Source organism: Sycon ciliatum, chromosome 5 (genome assembly GCF_964019385.1).
Source record: "Sycon ciliatum chromosome 5, ocSycCili1.1, whole genome shotgun sequence".
Taxonomy (NCBI): domain Eukaryota; kingdom Metazoa; phylum Porifera; class Calcarea; order Leucosolenida; family Sycettidae; genus Sycon; species Sycon ciliatum.
In genome coordinates this window covers 27749653-27771072 of record NC_088647.1, presented here as the reverse complement: position 1 = coordinate 27771072, position 21420 = coordinate 27749653, and the positions used below count along the sequence as shown (strand labels likewise).

At 48.8% G+C, this 21420-nt stretch overlaps 1 long non-coding RNA gene across 1 annotated transcript; it reads right to left on the bottom strand.

Annotated features, from left to right (window-relative positions):
* Positions 1 to 1265: 1265 nt before the first annotated feature.
* LOC135816707 (uncharacterized) lies at positions 1266 to 2484 on the bottom strand. The gene is made up of 2 exons (XR_010553465.1): positions 2339 to 2484; positions 1266 to 1654 (listed from the first exon to the last, which is right to left on the bottom strand). It is a non-coding gene; the product is annotated as an uncharacterized LOC135816707 (long non-coding RNA).
* Positions 2485 to 21420: the final 18936 nt, after the last annotated feature.

Here is a 21420-nt window from a genome sequence, read left to right as displayed (position 1 = left end):
ACACTTCGGGTATAACGACACTTCGGGTATAACGACACTTCGGGTATAACGACACTTCGGGTATAACGACACTTGGCGAATAAGGACACTTTTCTGATGTCCCACCGAGTGTCGTTATACGCAAAGTTGACTGTGTCTGTAGTAACATACTGTCGTGGACATGGAAATCCGGTCGCACGTCTAGCGGCGCCAGGGTGCTGGCCATGCAGCTGTGGATCAGCGGTACGCATATGCATTAAAGGGAAACTGAACGCCAAAAATAAGTATGGCTTATCCGAAGGAGAATTGGGCACTGATTCCGATGAGCTATGTCTCGAGCCGATCAGAGAAGAGGAACCGTGTCAAATTTCATAAATAACACCTTCCATATTTGGAAATTGGGCTTGATGACGTGCGTACTGCTTAGCTGTCACCATGCTGTGCATGCTCAGCAGTGTAATTGAATGGAAGAAAACAATTACTTTGGTGTTTTGCAGCTCTATTTCGTTCCCTGACGGTAACCAAATCTAGATGTAGGAATCTGTTGAGCAGGAGAGTGACACATGTCTTCCCGAAGGCTGTCCAGCCTGCAGTGGTGATGAAGAAGACACGAATAACACCCCAAGATCGATTGTAGCGAATTGGAAAACTCCTGGTGAATTTGCTTCCACTCCAAGGCAATGTCGAGGTATGAAGGGTGCTTGTACTGCCTTCCAAAGTGAAGCGGAGATGAACATGGCTTTGCATAGCTGTTGTTCTACGCCAACTTACCTACTCTTGCTGGTACCGTAGTGGTATATTGCAAATTTCGTGGACGAACAATTCGAGTCACTAGTGGCTAGTGAGCAACACTAACAGGTGAGATTTTTCAATTTGACAAAAAATGTTCTTATTTGAGAACAGACGGTGGCAGTCATTAGACTCAGTAGGTGTCTCTCTGCGGCTTCTTTCCCTTCATCGATAGTGTTGTGCTTCAAGTCGAAATAAAAAGAACATGTGGAACAAAAATCTGATCATGTAATTCGAATTTCAATTTCAAAGTATGTGTACATCAAATCACAAAAATTTCAATATGGTGCTGTGCACTGAAAAAGACTGGGAGCTGGCAGCAATGGAAAGGGTAGAAACGAAACCAGTAAAGTAGAGTATTCATAAGGTAGAGGGAGTTGAAAACGGGAGACGAGTAGTGAGCATTTCAGTTCGAAGTAGTGTCAATAGACAGCATCGTGTTGCATATGTTGTGGATATTGTGCGAATCTAATAATTGGCAGAGGGTAGTGATTAAGCAGAGTATTGTTACAATACGAGGTACTTTGTGAGCAGATACATGTAGCAATCAATATCACGACATGGTTTAGACAGGAACTCATAAATGTCAAGAAATTGATAATCCAAATTTAATCCAAATTTATAATTATTATCCCCTGAGTCGTATAATTATTATGGTGTTCTCCTGTGTTTACATGCAGAGCCTTGACGTTGCTGGACGAGCGACAATATAAATTACATAAACTTGTAGCTCATAATGTGGGATGACTGCCGTATTGCATTGCCAACGCAAACCCATCCTGTGTCAGTGCAGCCATCCAGCAACTTGTACTCCCCGGACCAGATGCCGCTGCAGCTGAACACCATGCCGATGGAAAGCCAGGAGTTGATGGCGAAGCATTCTGGTCTGCACAGTACAAGGCAAAGAACAATTATGAATTATAACGCATTGTAATCCTTCCCACACGTCTTTGTAAAAACAAACAAACAGTGCCATTATCACAACACTTGATCAAGCATCTTGATGGAGGTATTTTCCATTGTGCTGGCCCAGCATCTGCACCAGGAAGACCATGTACACTTACACGTATCTTGTGTGTGTGTGTGTGTGTGTGTGTGTGTGTGTGTGTTTGTGCGTGTGTGTGTGTGGGGGGGGGGTAGACGCATATGTGTATGGGTAGTAGTGTGTGGGGGGGGGGGGGGGGTCACGCACATGTGTATGGATGTGCGCGCTGCATGCGTGTGTCTGTGGGATGGGGTGGGGGTGCACGCACATGTGTACATGTGTGCGCGCAATATAGAATGTGTGTATTGTGTTCGTTGAACACAGGGAGTCCTCCTGATTCCATAAACTTTGTGATCATTGTGATTTCATGTGCTTTGAAGTTGAAATTCGCAATACATGTACTGATGCTTGATTAGATTTATGTTCCACATGTTCTATTTATTTTATTTTACTTCAAGCACTTGTACTATCAAGCACAACCCTACCAATGAAGGGAAAGAAGCAGCAGAGACACCTACTGAGTCAAATGACTTCCACCGTCTGTTCTCAAACAAGAACAATTTTTGTCAAATTGAAAAATCTCACCTGTTAGTGTTGCTCACTAGCCACTAGTGACTCGAGTTGTTCGTCCACGAAATTTGCAATATGCCACTACGGAACCAGCAAGAGTAGGTAAGTTGGCGTAGAGCAACAGCTATGCAAAGCCATGTTCATCTCCGCTGCACTTTGGAAGGCAGTACAAGCACCATTCATACCTCGACATTGCCTTGGAGTGGAAGCAAATTCACCATGAGTTTTCCAATTCGCTACAATCGATCTTGGGGTGATATTCGTGTCTTCTTCATCACCACTGCAGGCTGGACAGCCTTCGGGAAGACATGTGTCACTCTCCTGCTCAACAGATTCCTACATCTAGATTTGGGTACCGTCAGGGAACGAAATAGAGCTGCAAAACACCAAAGTAATTGTTTTCTTCCATTCAATTACACTGCTGAGCATGCACAGCATGGTGACAGCTAAGCAGTACGCACGTCATCAAGCCCAATTTCCAAATATGGAAGGTGTTATTTATGAAATTTGACACGGTTCCTCTTCTCTGATCGGCTCGAGACATAGCTCATCGGAATCAGTGCCCAATTCTCCTTCGGATAAGCCATACTTATTTTTGGCGTTCAGTTTCCCTTTAATGCGCTGCAGCGCGCTGGTCGCATCGGATCAACATGGTCACTGCACCCATATACCAGCGTTCTGTACGCGCTGAGGGCGCGGGCCCCTGTCAATCGACTGGATTTCCATGTCCGCTACAGTAGGAGGCTGTTGGAGTGCGCATCCAAGACATTCTAGAGTTGGTTGGCAAATTGTAGAAAGTCAGTACCGTTGGTCAGTGTCGTGTAATGCTATCGCATGAGCTAATTCAATGGTGGTGTTAGTGGATATAAATTGGCGTAACTTGTAGTTCATTGGTCCTTGCTCTTTCATATAAATCAATTCTTGGCTCTCCATCGGACCTACGTGGATCTATGCACACCTGATGAGACATTATTAATCTATTGCGAAACGATCGTCGTGTGAAACTGCTGATTGTTACTGCTACTTATTGGTCCATCTAAATAATATGCACTGTCGACGTACAGTATTGTGTTGCTGAGGAGTGTGGTTTTGCAGGATTTATGTTCGCTTATCTTCTCCTCGAATTGGTCTTTGTAGCCTCAGTGCCAACTGAGTTGTGTGGTATGTTGCTATGCGTCCTTGAATCGCGGTTTGACCTTGTTTTCCAAAGGTATTGCTGGTATCGTCATCGATATTATAATTATTATGTTCATCCGCCAAATCTATTCACAGCAGAGACATTCAGCTTGTGCTTGTCTTGGTTGCGCGCACTTTTCACTTCTATGCTTGTTTGTATAACTTTCAAATGTAGAACCATGTTGGAAGGGTGTTGGCGTGTGCGTCCAAGAAGTGCTAGACCTGATTGGCAGGTAGTTGTAGAACGTCAGTTCCCTTGGTTAGTGGAGTGCACATGAACTGATTGTCTACTTACTGGTGGTGTTTTATTATTATTACATTATGAAATGACCCGAAGGCAATGTGCCTATCGAGGGGTTCATTTGATTGAAAGAACAGTAGATGTAGATGTATGTACAAAGACAAGTAGGGATTGATGAGGAGAGGAATGGGAAAAATCAACTGCAAGGTGGCGGAATTCCGTGTTAGTGGACATTATACCGAAATTTGTAATTTGTTGTTCCTTGGTACTTTTATAAAGTGGACGTGGAGACAAGAAACCGAATATCGACGAAAGTAAAACGAGCGCGCACGTACCACGAGAACAATTGAACAATATGTTAACATTTGAACGTCGTTTTCATGTGATAATCGACAGAAATGTTCATCACAATGATAGTTGAACAACAAGGGGAATTGGCCCTTTTCTTCCCTATAAATCAATTATTGGCTCTCCATCCGAGTTTACTTATAATAATTGCAATTCATCAGCAATACTGGAACACAGAGACCTTTCCTGGGAGCCTTCGCCCTTGTGTAACTTCTATTAATTAATTGAGGAAATATATACATTGCAAGAAAGAACAAAAGCCGTCTTCAAAAACATTATTTCCACTCCAGCCATTCTTGAAGCTGGTAGCATTAAAATAGTTTGAAAAAGTAGGGAACACAACAAAGGAGGGCATCGAGTACTCGTTCGTGAGCAAGGGCGATTGTTACTGATTGTGTGCGATAAGAGATCGTTGGTGGTACATAATATTATATGTATATGTATGCCTGGTAAACTCGCGATTATTACGTGCCTACAATTCTAGAAAAGGCGCACGTGCCAAGTCAACCAGTTCAGTACCTATAGTGGCTGCCTTGCAACATAACAGCAGCTTTTTGATCGTTTTGTCATGCACGTATTTCAAGTTATTTGCAGTTTTAAACGTCCCCTGTACATGAATGTACTCTTGTTCTTCCTTACAGGTACAGTGAAAGTGTACTGGATAGCTCTATCGCTACCACAAACACTCATTCGTTAGCTAAAGAGTAATCCTTTGTTCCCTAGAAAAAAGCAATGTTGGAAAAGTATGACATATTCCGGATGTAATAGGTTTAATCGAACTTGAAAAGTTAGAGACCTGGTTGAGCGTGCCTCAACCAGTTATATTCAAAAGATGATAGTATACATGTGGCAATGGCGCCAATGAAGGTGCTAATAGACAGGCGTGAGATGCATGAGGTGCGAGGGAGTGTAAAGTTATAGCGAACAGAGGAAGACTGTTACATCATCCCCCTCCTATGGACAGGAAGGAGCTTATAACCCAAATGCTCAAGTGGAATAGAGTACAATAAGCGCAAACACGTGCGGGACGAAAAAAGGCTTCGCACTGAAGTAACACAATAAGACGACTCAAACTCCATGCAAATAAAAGAGGAATAAGCTCAAAAAATGTGTAAGGTGAAAACTAGAAGTTCAACTGCAAAACTCAGCGGGCAGAAGCCAAGGTTTTGTACTTCTGAAGTGGAACAATGTCATTACCAGATTCATCCAAGAAATAATGTTCAGGCTCCCAAGTGGCATCAGAGTAGCCTTGCCACTTGACTAGGTACTGAAGCTGATTCTGCCGGCGGCGGTGACTCAGAATGTTCTCCACCACGTAGCGGGTATGACCATCAAGGTCCGTGATAGGCGGAGGCGTAAGCTGTCTCCTATTAGGAATAGCGTTCTTCTCGTAGGCGGCACGGAGTGCCGACAAATTAAATACAGGGTGACAGCGGCTGGTATGAGGCAACTTGAGCTTGTAGGCATTCGGGCCGACCACCTGGTTATAGGAAAGGGGCCAAACCACTTGGGGCGTAATTTATGGGATGGTCTGTCCCGAGCGTCAGGAGTCAGGAGGAAATCCCGGTAGGGTAGACCATTACCAAATCTCCCACCTTCAGCTTTCCCTCGACCCTTGTCCGATCTGCATAGAAGGCCTGACGAGCTTGAGCTGCCACTAGCGCATCTTGTGAGATCTTGACCGCGTCTTGTCTTGCTTGCAACCAATCAGCTGAATCTCTGCCTCCCTGAATAGGGCCGTTGTTGAGGAAGTCGGGTGGCGCTCTGGGATTTAGACCATAATTTAAGAAGAACGGTGTGTTTCCTGTAGATGATTAGTAGCGCTGTTGATAAAAAACTCACAGAGAGGTAGGAGCATATCCCAGTTATCTTGCTTATGATTACAAAAGCCCTCAGCACATCTTCTACTATTCTGTTTACTCGTTCAGTTAGGCCATCTGTCTGAGGGTGATTGGCAGTACTAAATGCTAATTTCGTTCCAAAGCGATCAAACAATTCCTGAAAAAATGCTGCAGTAAATCTTGGATAACGATCACATACAATACTAGAACTCAAACCATGCAGTCGAAATACATGTTGAGTATACAGATCAGCACTTCCTTTAGCTCCAATAGTAGAGGAAGTAGGTGCTAAATGTACACACTTTGTCAAACGGTCTACAAATACATTTATAGCATCATGACCTGTATCGGTCCTAGGCAAACCTATGATAAAATCCATCGAGATATCCGCCCACAGCTGACTAGGCGCTGGTAAATTCTGCAACAGACCAGTTTTTAACTGGCCGCTTTTACTCGTTGGCAGACGTCACATGACTTGACAAACGCCTTTACATCCAGTCCCATTCTGGGCCAATAGAAATATCTAGCGAGTCTGAAATAGGTGCGATCTCGACCGGGGTGCCCTGCAGACACACAGTCATGGTATTCTTGAAGCAGGGCGAGTCGGAGTTTGCTACTCTTTGGAATGCATAACCGGTTCTGTGGTGAAGATCTGAGATAAAGATAACCGGGTGTTTCATTTAGAAGGTAACAGTCGTGCAGATTGTCATGGCTTGAATTTTTCATTCTCCTGATAATGGGAGCAAGATCCTTGTCGCACTTGTAACCGCTGACAATTAACTGCGCTAAGTCTGGATTAATCTCTGGGGTATGCTCTATGGCATTCAACTGATGTTAGGAGGATAGGATGACCCGCCTATTTTAGAATCACTGAACAGATCTGGACGGCGTGAAAGCGGATCGGCAATGTTTTTCTTTCCTGGTTTGTGAAAGACTGTAAAGTCATAGTCAGCTAAAAACTCTACCCATCTTGCCTCACGCTTGGTGAGAGTCGGTTTGGTTCGTAAATAGACAACACCCATATTATCAGTCACCAGGTCAAAGTGGCGGAATAGATAGATTCTCCAGCACTTTAATGCAAATACCACAACCAACGTTTCAGTCTCGGCCGCTGTATAGTTGCGTTCTGCAGCTGACAGTTTCCGACTACAATAGGCTACGGGATGCAAATCCATATCTTCTCCCTGCTGCAGGAGCACACCCGCCACGGCAAAGTCGCTTGCGTCAGTTTCTACCGTGAAGCTTTTCTCAACATCGGCCAGTTGCAACACTGGCGCCTCGAGTAATGCTGATTTTGGAGACTCGAATGCCTTCTGTCTAGCAGCGCTCCATTCAAAGCGTGAATTTTTTCCGGTGATTTCTTCTAATGGACGAGAGATGGTCGAGTGTCGATCTATGAACCTTCGGAAATAGTTTGCAAAGCCAAGAAACTTCCTCACATCAGTTACTGACGACAGAGTTGGCCATGTTTCCACAGCACTTATCTTCTTGGGATCTGGGGAAATTGATGAGCCGTTGATTTTATGCCCCAAGAAGAGAACTTCTCTCACGCCGAATTCGCATTTAGACTGTTTGCAATACAGCTCACTATTTCTAAGTGTTTCTAGAATTAAGTAGTGGTTGCGACTTCGGCGATGATTTTGTAAGAAAGGTTTGCTCCCCACACCGGAGCTCGCGCTATTCCGCCGACTTTACTTGACACTTGACTGACTCACGACTGCCATCCAGAGCACACGAGAAGTCCATCGAACCTTCGACTCGGCAAACCTGCAAGAAAGCACCACTCCCTGCTCAATACACAGTGTTTCGGGGAATTCACCCCTCATCAGTTGAGCTTGAGTAGGCTGAGGAAGATTGTGCCTGAAGAGCACCACTTATATAGTGCTCTCCAGGTACAAACATCACCAGGGATACAAACTTACAGAGACGCTCCGCTTCCAGCGCGACAAACACCTCGTGAACACCAGATAGCAGCGTGAGTCAGTGTCGCTCCTGGACGGTGAGACAGACGTCGAGGACCCTCGGTCATTCGCAACGCTGTCACCTCCAAACCAACTAGTCGCCAGCCCGCGCTGGGCACAACAGTACGAAGTAGTGGTTGCGACTTCGGCGATGATTTTGTAAGAAAGGTTTGCTCCCCACACCGGAGCTCGCGCTATTCCGCCGACTTTACTTGACACTTGACTGACTCACGACTGCCATCCAGAGCACACGAGAAGTCCATCGAACCTTCGACTCGGCAAACCTGCAAAAAAGCACCACTTCCTGCTCAATACACAGTGTTTCGGGGAATTCACCCCTCATCAGTTGAGCTTGAGTAGGCTGAGGAAGATTGTGCCTGAAGAGCACCACTTATATAGTGCTCTCCAGGCACAAACATCACCAGGGATACAAACTTACAGAGACGCTCCGCTTCCAGCGCGACAAACACCTCGTGAACACCAGATAGCAGCGTGAGTCAGTGTCGCTCCTGGACGGTGAGACAGACGTCGAGGACCCTCGGTCATTCGCAACGCTGTCACCTCCAAACCAACTAGTCGCCAGCCCGCGCTGGGCACAACAGTACGAAGTAGTGGTTGCGACTTCGGCGATGATTTTGTAAGAAAGGTTTGCTCCCCACACCGGAGCTCGCGCTATTCCGCCGACTTTACTTGACACTTGACTGACTCACGACTGCCATCCAGAGCACACGAGAAGTCCATCGAACCTTCGACTCGGCAAACCTGCAAGAAAGCACCACTCCCTGCTCAATACACAGTGTTTCGGGGAATTCACCCCTCATCAGTTGAGCTTGAGTAGGCTGAGGAAGATTGTGCCTGAAGAGCACCACTTATATAGTGCTCTCCAGGCACAAACATCACCAGGGATACAAACTTACAGAGACGCTCCGCTTCCAGCGCGACAAACACCTCGTGAACACCAGATAGCAGCGTGAGTCAGTGTCGCTCCTGGACTGTTGTGCCCAGCGCGGGCTGGCGACTAGTTGGTTTGGAGGTGACAGCGTTGCGAATGACCGAGGGTCCTCGACGTCTGTCTCACCGTCCAGGAGCGACACTGACTCACGCTGCTATCTGGTGTTCACGAGGTGTTTGTCGCGCTGGAAGCGGAGCGTCTCTGTAAGTTTGTATCCCTGGTGATGTTTGTGCCTGGAGAGCACTATATAAGTGGTGCTCTTCAGGCACAATCTTCCTCAGCCTACTCAAGCTCAACTGATGAGGGGTGAATTCCCCGAAACACTGTGTATTGAGCAGGGAGTGGTGCTTTCTTGCAGGTTTGCCGAGTCGAAGGTTCGATGGACTTCTCGTGTGCTCTGGATGGCAGTCGTGAGTCAGTCAAGTGTCAAGTAAAGTCGGCGGAATAGCGCGAGCTCCGGTGTGGGGAGCAAACCTTTCTTACAAAATCATCGCCGAAGTCGCAACCACTACTTCGTACTGTTGTGCCCAGCGCGGGCTGGCGACTAGTTGGTTTGGAGGTGACAGCGTTGCGAATGACCGAGGGTCCTCGACGTCTGTCTCACCGTCCAGGAGCGACACTGACTCACGCTGCTATCTGGTGTTCACGAGGTGTTTGTCGCGCTGGAAGCGGAGCGTCTCTGTAAGTTTGTATCCCTGGTGATGTTTGTGCCTGGAGAGCACTTTATAAGTGGTGCTCTTCAGGCACAATCTTCCTCAGCCTACTCAAGCTCAACTGATGAGGGGTGAATTCCCCGAAACACTGTGTATTGAGCAGGGAGTGGTGCTTTCTTGCAGGTTTGCCGAGTCGAAGGTTCGATGGACTTCTCGTGTGCTCTGGATGGCAGTCGTGAGTCAGTCAAGTGTCAAGTAAAGTCGGCGGAATAGCGCGAGCTCCGGTGTGGGGAGCAAACCTTTCTTACAAAATCATCGCCGAAGTCGCAACCACTACTTCGTACTGTTGTGCCCAGCGCGGGCTGGCGACTAGTTGGTTTGGAGGTGACAGCGTTGCGAATGACCGAGGGTCCTCGACGTCTGTCTCACCGTCCAGGAGCGACACTGACTCACGCTGCTATCTGGTGTTCACGAGGTGTTTGTCGCGCTGGAAGCGGAGCGTCTCTGTAAGTTTGTATCCCTGGTGATGTTTGTGCCTGGAGAGCACTATATAAGTGGTGCTCTTCAGGCACAATCTTCCTCAGCCTACTCAAGCTCAACTGATGAGGGGTGAATTCCCCGAAACACTGTGTATTGAGCAGGGAGTGGTGCTTTCTTGCAGGTTTGCCGAGTCGAAGGTTCGATGGACTTCTCGTGTGCTCTGGATGGCAGTCGTGAGTCAGTCAAGTGTCAAGTAAAGTCGGCGGAATAGCGCGAGCTCCGGTGTGGGGAGCAAACCTTTCTTACAAAATCATCGCCGAAGTCGCAACCACTACTTCGTACTGTTGTGCCCAGCGCGGGCTGGCGACTAGTTGGTTTGGAGGTGACAGCGTTGCGAATGACCGAGGGTCCTCGACGTCTGTCTCACCGTCCAGGAGCGACACTGACTCACGCTGCTATCTGGTGTTCACGAGGTGTTTGTCGCGCTGGAAGCGGAGCGTCTCTGTAAGTTTGTATCCCTGGTGATGTTTGTGCCTGGAGAGCACTATATAAGTGGTGCTCTTCAGGCACAATCTTCCTCAGCCTACTCAAGCTCAACTGATGAGGGGTGAATTCCCCGAAACACTGTGTATTGAGCAGGGAGTGGTGCTTTTTTGCAGGTTTGCCGAGTCGAAGGTTCGATGGACTTCTCGTGTGCTCTGGATGGCAGTCGTGAGTCAGTCAAGTGTCAAGTAAAGTCGGCGGAATAGCGCGAGCTCCGGTGTGGGGAGCAAACCTTTCTTACAAAATCATCGCCGAAGTCGCAACCACTACTTCGTACTGTTGTGCCCAGCGCGGGCTGGCGACTAGTTGGTTTGGAGGTGACAGCGTTGCGAATGACCGAGGGTCCTCGACGTCTGTCTCACCGTCCAGGAGCGGCACTGACTCACGCTGCTATCTGGTGTTCACGAGGTGTTTGTCGCGCTGGAAGCGGAGCGTCTCTGTAAGTTTGTATCCCTGGTGATGTTTGTGCCTGGAGAGCACTATATAAGTGGTGCTCTTCAGGCACAATCTTCCTCAGCCTACTCAAGCTCAACTGATGAGGGGTGAATTCCCCGAAACACTGTGTATTGAGCAGGGAGTGGTGCTTTCTTGCAGGTTTGCCGAGTCGAAGGTTCGATGGACTTCTCGTGTGCTCTGGATGGCAGTCGTGAGTCAGTCAAGTGTCAAGTAAAGTCGGCGGAATAGCGCGAGCTCCGGTGTGGGGAGCAAACCTTTCTTACAAAATCATCGCCGAAGTCGCAACCACTACTTCGTACTGTTGTGCCCAGCGCGGGCTGGCGACTAGTTGGTTTGGAGGGGACAGCGTTGCGAATGACCGAGGGTCCTCGACGTCTGTCTCACCGTCCAGGAGCGACACTGACTCACGCTGCTATCTGGTGTTCACGAGGTGTTGTCGCGCTGGAAGCGGAGCGTCTCTGTAAGTTTGTATCCCTGGTGATGTTTGTGCCTGGAGAGCACTATATAAGTGGTGCTCTTCAGGCACAATCTTCCTCAGCCTACTCAAGCTCAACTGATGAGGGGTGAATTCCCCGAAACACTGTGTATTGAGCAGGGAGTGGTGCTTTCTTGCAGGTTTGCCGAGTCGAAGGTTCGATGGACTTCTCGTGTGCTCTGGATGGCAGTCGTGAGTCAGTCAAGTGTCAAGTAAAGTCGGCGGAATAGCGCGAGCTCCGGTGTGGGGAGCAAACCTTTCTTACAAAATCATCGCCGAAGTCGCAACCACTACTTCGTACTGTTGTGCCCAGCGCGGGCTGGCGACTAGTTGGTTTGGAGGTGACAGCGTTGCGAATGACCGAGGGTCCTCGACGTCTGTCTCACCGTCCAGGAGCGACACTGACTCACGCTGCTATCTGGTGTTCACGAGGTGTTTGTCGCGCTGGAAGCGGAGCGTCTCTGTAAGTTTGTATCCCTGGTGATGTTTGTGCCTGGAGAGCACTATATAAGTGGTGCTCTTCAGGCACAATCTTCCTCAGCCTACTCAAGCTCAACTGATGAGGGGTGAATTCCCCGAAACACTGTGTATTGAGCAGGGAGTGGTGCTTTCTTGCAGGTTTGCCGAGTCGAAGGTTCGATGGACTTCTCGTGTGCTCTGGATGGCAGTCGTGAGTCAGTCAAGTGTCAAGTAAAGTCGGCGGAATAGCGCGAGCTCCGGTGTGGGGAGCAAACCTTTGTTTCTAGAATTGTTTGAAGATGATGCTGATGATCTTCCCAGGTCTTGCTGAAAACTAGAATGTCATCCAAGAATACTACAACGAATTTTCGGAGATGCGGTTGCAGAATAGAGTTCATGAGTGACTGAAAGGTGGCCGGGGCATTAGTCAGCCCGAATCCCATGACTCTAAATTGGAAGTGGCCGAACGGCGTATTAATGGCCGTCTTAGAAACATCCAAGTCTTGAATTCTGATTTGATTGTACCCCGAACGCAAGTCCAACTTGAAGAAATATGCACTGCCCTGGATCGTGTCGAATAAGTCATCAATATTAGGAAGACAAGTTTGTTTTTGATCGTAATTCTATTCAATTCTCGCCAATCGCACACCACCCTCAGAGTACTATTCGACTTCTTCACAAAAAACGGGTGCACCGTATGGCGACTTACTTGGCTACATGAATCCCTTCTCAAGTAGTTCTGACAGCTGTGACTGGAGATCGTCCATCTCTGGTTTCGGCAAGCGGTAGGCGGGTCGAGACGGTAGTCTGGCTCCATCTTCTATCTGGATTTCATGGTCGACTGGTCTCTTCGGTGGAAGCTCATTCGGCAGCTCGTCTGGAAATAAATCCTGGTACCTCTTGAGCAGGTTCTGGATGTCCTGTTGCTCTGATTCCTGGAGTTGTGGCCGGAACGATTCTCCTCGTTTGCAGCAGTGACCCATGCAAGAAACCCCTCCGCTCCACTCCTCAGGGCATGACGAGCTTGTCGGCCACTGATAAACATGCTTTCCACAGTTGGCCGGTCGGCTGTCGGCGGGTTAGCTGAAGGCAATTTGGCAACAAAGGGCTCACTGTCCAACTGAACTTCGTTCGTACGGAAGTTGATGCTGGGATTGTTCCTTGTAAGCCACGGCTTGCCAAGAATAGCGTCGTAGCGAGTTAGGGGATACACAGTAAAGTGCTGTTCCTCACTGAAGCCACCGACTGTCACCTTTAGCGTGCGTGTGGAAATCTGCGGGACCTCGCTGGTCGAGCCGTCCGCCAATGTTACGCTCAGCATTTCTGAGCTTGCATCCGTGTCAAGATGATGATTTCGAACAAAACCGTCTGCAATAAAGTCATGCGTCGAACCGGAATCTATCAGCATCACTACACGGGACCGCCGATCTTTCCCTGTACGCGCAGTAGGCCGTGTTCAGGTTCATTACCAACGCTGACGTTGCTGACATGACACCTTTCTGCAACGGGACAATATCCTACAGCTATGGTTGTCTCCTGCTCCGTAGGTTCCTGGAGAGCAACGTATTGAACCTCCAGAGCTCCGAATCGGTTAGCGACTGGTAACGGCGTGGGTGCTTGGGTCGTCGCCAATAAGCGCACCCCCTTTCTTACTGGCGACCAGCGTTTGGGTAGCGCTGTCCACCCTCAGTACAGTCTTTAGCGAGGTGGCCTGGCTTCCTGCAAGAAAAGCAGTGTCCCATTGCTCGCAGTTGGACAAGCTCTTGATCCGTCAGCTTGCGGAGGCCCTGGCCACGGAAGCTGGGCACGGAACGCGACTCTCTACTGGCTGGTGGCCCTGACGACTGCTCCACGGTGTTTGCTGCCATGACAGCTTGCTCCAGGGTACGTGGATGCTCACGCATGACCTGTCGCTGGATGTGCGGCACTTGACCCCTGACGAACAGCACCGCTCTGGTGTGGTGGTCGATTTCCGGCACTTGCAGGCTGAGGCGAGTGAAAGCAGCAATGTATGCGACCAGCGACCCGTGCTGCGCTGCGGAAATTAGTCCCATACGCGATGTTTCCTCGTTGTGCCGTGGTCCGTACACATCGCCAAGTGCCGCTTTCAGAGCAGGCCAGTCGGAAAACACTTGGTTAGCTTCCAATGCCGCTATCAACCAAAGACGAGCGTTTCCAGTCAAAAATCCTGCCGCGTAGTCGATCCTCTGTGCCGTATTTGGGAGTGCCAACGATCGTAGGGCCATGTCCATTGCAAACGTCCATTCTTTGAATGTAGCGGAATCTCCTCCAAACACAGGCGGCTCTTTCGTAAGGCGGGGTGTTGGCTCCCACGGTTCCGAGTCCGGATGTATCGTTCGGTTTCCTTGGCTAAAGCGCTGAGCGGTCTTGATATCGTTTATCAGCCGAACGACGAGTACGAGGAGCGTAAGCAGAGCGACCAGAACACCTGCCAAAAGCAGAGTAGTAACCATCCTCTTGCTACCAGTTATAATGCAAAAGGTGATAGTATACATGTGGCAATGGCGCCAATGAAGGTGCTAATAGACAGGCGCGTGAGATGCATGAGGTGCGAGGGAGTGTAAAGTTATATCGAACAGGGGAAAACTGTTCCACCGGAAAACAATGCAAATCCAGGGATTTTGCAATGGCGATCCAGAAAAATCACTCTCAGTACTTGGCAGGTATGACATCTATGAACACACGCACGCACACACACGCACACACACACACGCGCACACACACACCTTGGTCCTTGGTAACACTGCCATCAAATGGTCACGTGTCCCCTGTGCAGGGGTCGACAGCACTGAGTTCAGCATTGGACCCAGAAACGCCGCTCTACTTCCTGGACAGGAAATTAGCACAGCTATGCAGGTCGAAACCACGGGATGACTTGCAGCAGCGACCGCAGCCGAGACAATGCGCTCTGCAGCAGGGCAGGGCAACCCGCTGTTTCCGGACCGAGTCTGCCGATGCCACAGCCGAGACCGACGCCACTTCAGCAGCCGAGTTGGAGAGACACTTATGCGAAGCTAGCCCGCCAGCACTCAAGAACCATCTCCCGCACGCATTACATAGTCGGCTGCCGGACTGCTCAGATATGGGCTTCCTCCTCTCGGCCAGGCACTTGTGGCGATTCTTGTATTTCTGGTGGGCGAAAGTACGCTGGCAAACATCGCAGAGCACAGAAGTGTCACGCTGAGCCGATCGCGGTACTGGTTGAGCGGAATACGCACTGCGCCATTTCCCACGCTCCTGGGCGAGGTCGTACCATTCCGTGTGGTCGATGTTCACTGCGGAGAGGTCAGCTCTGACAGAGTCTCGCCACCGTTTCCGAGGACCGCAAGCCGGCCTCGGCGGAAGGAGCGCACCAAACAGGAGCTGGCGCGGAGTTCTATCGCCGTCCATCCTAGCTAGATGGCCTAGCCACTCCAGACGGCGGCGAAGAACACGTGTGGTAATATCCCGAGGATCTCGACGATTCCAGGCCTCCAGAATGGTCTTCCTGTTGATGTGGAAGTCCCAGGTGTCTCTTCTACCGAGGGCTAAGATTGCGGAAATGCAGCGAAGATGGAAGGCGGACAGCGCCGCAAGCTCGCTTTTCAGTGGTACCCAACACTCCGCTCCGTAAAGGAGAAGAGAAGCCACACATGCATCATACACCATTCGCTTCGTTGCCAGTGAAAGATCGCCATCATCAAAGACAGATCGACGCAATGCTCCGAATGCCCTAGATGCTGACGCTATTCGGGACCGAGTGTCCACTGCGGTGCGGCCACCAGTATGGATGATGGAGCCTAGGTAGCGAAAGTCATGCACATTCTCGACAATTTCCCCGCCAACGACCAATGGACGACGATCCTCCGGAGAAATGCCGAAGCCACACACACACACACATACGGTACGCACTCGCCCGTAGTTACAGCCTCAACACTCTCGGTTATTTCCAGAAGGAAGAAAAGCATCATCTTCTAAAGGAGTGAGGGAAACCAAGATTTGCATCAGGAGATCCCCTCGACAGGCCATCGCCTCTGGGAGATCCTTTAATAAAGATTATTATTATTATATTAAGAACAATAATTGTGCATGCATGTGGGGCTGTGTTTAACCCTTTGGAGTCCGTAACTTTTTTGCTTCCGCTGAATTTGTGGTAGTCACGAAAATGCGCACTCCATTTCCACCATAACTTTGGTTCTACTTCACCGATTTTGAAGATCTTGGGCTCGTTTGAAAGCTCTTGATGAGAAAATTACAATGCACCCAAACTCGCCAAGAGCACTTTCCATTGGCCGCCACAACGCTCCCCAAACGCGAGTCCAGCTCCAGATCTGAGACGAAATCGGTCTCATGTAGCCATTTCACTGAATCTGGCTCGGAACTGTTCAATTTTTTCAAGTAGAAGCTTACCTTGCCGTGACTTCGCGCCGCGCCGGTCCTGGCACGTGCCGCCTGTCATGAAGCTGGGAAAATCCCATTTTTTCACGCACTGCTGACTCGCAGCACGCAGCGCAGAAAATTCGAAATGTTTGATCGCTCGCCGCTCACTCAAACTTCATCGAAAAGACTTCGGTTTGAGGTGATAGCTGAGAGTTTTCTCTACCATCTAGACCCTTCGATTGTTGAATTTGGTGAAGATTTGGCCGAGAACCAAAAGTTTGACTGCGCCCACATGCATACAAAATGCCCATGGTTCGAAATCGAACCATGGACTCCAAAGGGTTTTTTTAAATAAAAAGGCAAGAAGAGTAGTAAGTGCGGGGCGGGTTCTGGCTCACTTTTTGACCTTTGACCTTTGGGCCAAATAAGGCACACTGTGTCGGTCGTGCTTGGTCTGGCCCCGGGACCCCCCAGAGTTTGACCTTTGACCCCTGGCATGCCATAAATGTCATCCTTAAAGGGGAAGTATACCCTAAAATCAAATTTTCACCAGTTGTAGTCTTCTGGGTGCTGAGTCGAATGGTCTTGGTCCGAGGAAGCTGCGACGCTCCCTTCCTACTTGAATCCCAATCGAACTCGCGCACTTCAACCGAAACTGGGTGACTGCGCCCTACTAGATGGGGATTTGTATGCAAAATGTCACTAAAAGCGCCATTTCGTTCTTATAAAAGCACGGATGACCGCGATTGGCCCATATGTTGTAGTCTTTTGGACGCTGAGTCGACTGGTTTTGGTCCGAAAAGGCTGCAATGCAGCGTTCCTCCTTTATTCCCAATCGAACATGGTTGAACAAGCGGTCACGTGCTCCTGGGTGCCCAAATCACCTGGTCACCGCGCCAGCAGGCGACAACTTTCACACCAAGGTTCAACTCGAGTTCAACTCGAGTGACAGGACTGCACCCAAAAAAGGTCAAATAGGCTAGTAAGTTGTACCCTGCAGGCACGGTGACCAGCTGACTGGTGTACGCAGGAGCACGTGACCGCTTGTTCAACCATGTTCGATTGGGAATAAAGGAGGAACGCTGCATCGCAGCCTTTTCGGACCAAAACCAGTCGACTCAGCGTCCAAAAGACTACAACATATGGGCCAATCGCGGTCATCCGTGCTTTTATAAGAACGAAATGGCGCTTTTAGTGACATTTTGCATACAAATCCCCATCTAGTAGGGCGCAGTCACCCAGTTTCGGTGGAAGTGCGCGAGTTCGATTGGGATTCAAGTAGGAAGGGAGCGTCGCAGCTTCCTCGGACCAAGACCATTCGACTCAGCACCCAGAAGACTACAACTGGTGAAAATTTGATTTTAGGGTATACTTCCCCTTTAAGGTTCTTTTCGCCATAGATGGCGAACGTGCACTTGTGCACTTGTGCACGTTCGGTGCATTCATTGTATTCGCACCAGGGAGTAGTAAAATACGTACTATTCCCTGATTCGCACATCGTAGATGTGCATTGCATCCAGTGAATGACATATTGCGCATGCGCGCATACGCACGCGGAGCATGTGGCCTTCAGTGGTCATATGCGTGTGGAAAAGACGCAGTGCAACACAAGGTGTACTAGTACACGTGTCATTATACTACTCCCTGATTCGCACTTCGTAGATGTGCAGCAAACAAGTTCACGTTCCGTGCATTCGTTTTATTCGCACATTGTCGATGTGTACTGATTGACAAGTTGCCCATACAGAGCATGCCTAATCGGCTTTTCGATCGGTTAAGAGAATGTTTTGCGTTTTTCACTCGGCTTTATTTTAACTTATTATTTCGTGCACATTAAGCGCTACATGGTTTATAATTTCCCTTTTTCTTGATTTTTATTTAGCGCTTTCGGGTGTTATTATTTATTTTTCTTATTTTCGCACTAAATTATTATTTTTTGGCTACCGTTCTGCTTTCGAATTTGGTGTACGATTTTGACCTTTTCTAAAAAAAGTTAAAGGGGAAGTTAAGGCAAAAATTAAAATTTCACCAGTTGTAGTCTTCGGGGTGCTGAGTCGAATGGTCTTGGTCCGAGGAAGCTGAGACGCTTCCTTCCTACTTGAATCCCAATCGAACTCGCGCACTTCCACCGAAACTGGGTGACTGCGCCCTACTAGATGGGGATTTGTATGCAAAATGTCACTAAAAGCGCCATTTCGTTCTTATAAAAGCACGGATGACCGCGATTGGCCCATATGTTGTAGTCTTTTGGACGCTGAGTCGACTGGTTTTGGTCCGAAAAGGCTGCGATGCAGCGTTCCTCCTTTATTCCCAATCGAACATGGTTGAAGAAGCGGTCACTTGCTCCTGGGTGCCCAAATCAGCTGGTCACCACGCCAGCAGGCGACAACTTTCACACCAAGGTTCAACTCGAGTTCAACTCGAGTGACAGGACTGCACCCAAAAAAGGTCAAACAGGCTAGTAAGTTGTACCCTGCAGGCACGGTGACCAGCTGACTGGTGTACGCAGCAGCACGTGACCACTTGTTCGACCATGTTCGATTGGGAATAAAGGAGGAACGCTGCTTCGCAGCCTTTTCGGACCAAAACCAGTCGACTCAGCGTCCAAAAGACTACAACATATGGGCCAATAGCGGTCATCCGTGCTTTTATAAGAACGAAATGGCGCTTTTAGTGACATTTTGCATACAAATCCCCATCTAGTAGGGCGCAGTCACCCAGTTTCGGTGGAAGTGCGCGAGTTCGATTGGGATTCAAGTAGGAAGGAAGCGTCTCAGCTTCCTCGGACCAAGACCATTCGACTCAGCACCCCGAAGACTACAACTGGTGAAATTTTAATTTTTGCCTTAACTTCCCCTTTAAGAGAATGTTCAAATTCGGCCATATTACATGTATGAGCCCCAAGATCAGAATTCGGCTCAACGTAGTGCTTGAAGTCACCGTTCCCATTACGTCATGTGCATTTACACACACTCTGTTGAAGCACTGAAACATCGATTTTCGGCGAATTCAACAAGCGAAATTTGAAAATTCGGCGAAAAGATGGGTGATTTCTTCAAAACCACTTTCTTCGGCGAATTTTTCGGCCGGCCGATTTGGGAAATGCCTACTGTCCATGCAGGTACATTAGATGCATATTTCTATTTTGATCGGGATACAGTTAGAATCAACCGGCTACGCCCGGAGTATCATGCATCAAAACAATTATTGAAGGGGTGTCACAGTGAAGCAGTGTTGCTACGCACCGCAAATCCCCTCTGCACTGTACCGAATCTATACTGGAGAATCCAGAGTGGCCAGCAAAGAGTCACAACCCGCGGGTATCCAGTCACACTATTAAAGGCATGTCCACCATTCCCCACATATTCACTGTAACAAAACACAATACTGTTTACTATAATACACTTTTATTTAAATGGACTTGGATGAGTCTGTAGAAAAGAACACAATGCACGCACACGCACGCACGCATGCGCGGACACACACACGCACACACGCACACACATCTAGGTTATAGTGCTATACACGTATCTAGGGTTTAGGAAGCACGAGAATATGTCGAAGCACCCACACATACATATACCCCTTCATGCAGTATACTTCAGTAGCCCAACACATTACGACCGCTCAGGACCATCACAAAACACATTACGACTGCACTGTTACTACACTACACACACAGTTACCACACTACGCCTGTTACAAGTACTTACAAATAATTTTGAAACAAATGGCACATCCCGAAGACGGCAGCTAGCTCCAGACCTTCATACATCATCATCATCTGTAAAACCAAGCATGAGCGCACACAAACACTATTAGTGTCACGAATACGGAAGCAGGGTAAGACAAGAGGATACGAAACAAGTAAGTATCGCTATAACGAGGGGGATAAGTATACATGTAGACAGAGCAGTGCTTACTTACAGGGTCCTAATACGCTCCACGGCGTCCCGGTAGTCGGACTGCAACAGCAGCCCGACCTGCCGGCCCTCCCAGTAACGGGTTAGATGGGCCGCACCCGCCAGGTGTGCGGCCACGGCTGGGCCTCCCACCAGCCTTTCTCCACTGTAAAAACCGCAGAAAGCACAGTGTCATAGAGCTCTTTTGTTGGGGGAGAGAGCTAGGAGCACTGCACACTTACCATTTGTCAGAATATATTATGAGAAAGAGGCGGCGCTTGACGCACCGCCTCAGGTGCTGGAATAGGGGTATTACCCCTGACATGCGAACGCTACAGTGACAAGTGAAAGCCATTTGGACTGTGATGATACTGAAGTGAAGGTGTGAACCGCAAAGCAAGACCTTTACCTTCTTCCTGTCGAATTCGCTCCCCAGCTGCATACCGACATCATCCGCTAAAACCCAATCATACCAAGTAACGCAAAGGTCATCAGTTGACCTTTTGGACTTTTCAACTCTTATCCAAAACCACCAAGAGGAAAAAACCAGGATGAAGAAGACGTCAGTTGTAGAAGCGTTTGTGGAGGAGTTGTTACATTATTCTCAGTAAATAGATATGGCTGATATATTCGGTGTAGACTTGGACGACCGGTCGTGGTCTCTCACCACGAGTCCTTTACTAATAGAAAGGCGGACGCCAATAAGAACTGTTGTGGAGTTGGCAGATCAAAACGCGCAGCAAGAAATTTGGCACGTCGATGGTAGACTCCATCGGGAGGACGGACCAGCTCTTGTTGATAGTAGGGGAGTGTCCGCCTGGTGCTATAGAGGTCGCCTTCATCGCGTTAATGAACCTGCTTGGATAGGACGGGGTAGCATCGAGTACTACCTCAACGGTGTCCGTCATAGAGCCGGCGGTCCTGCAGTCAGTTATTGTGACGCCACATGCTGTATTCTACGGTGGTATCACCACGGAAGGCTCCACAGGGAGAATGCGCCAGCGGTGATACGCAGGGAAGGTAACAATCGTGTACGGAAGTGGTACCGATACAACCTTCGGCATAGGGAAGATGGACCTGCTTTCATCTCTCAGGAGGAGGAGGGTATCTATCAGTGGTACCTCGACGGGGTGTATTACGGTAGCCACCATCAAGACCAGGCAATACACCCCATGGAGCTGCAGTACATCAATGTAGTGCCTACTAAGGTAGACTCGTCAGCAATAAGTC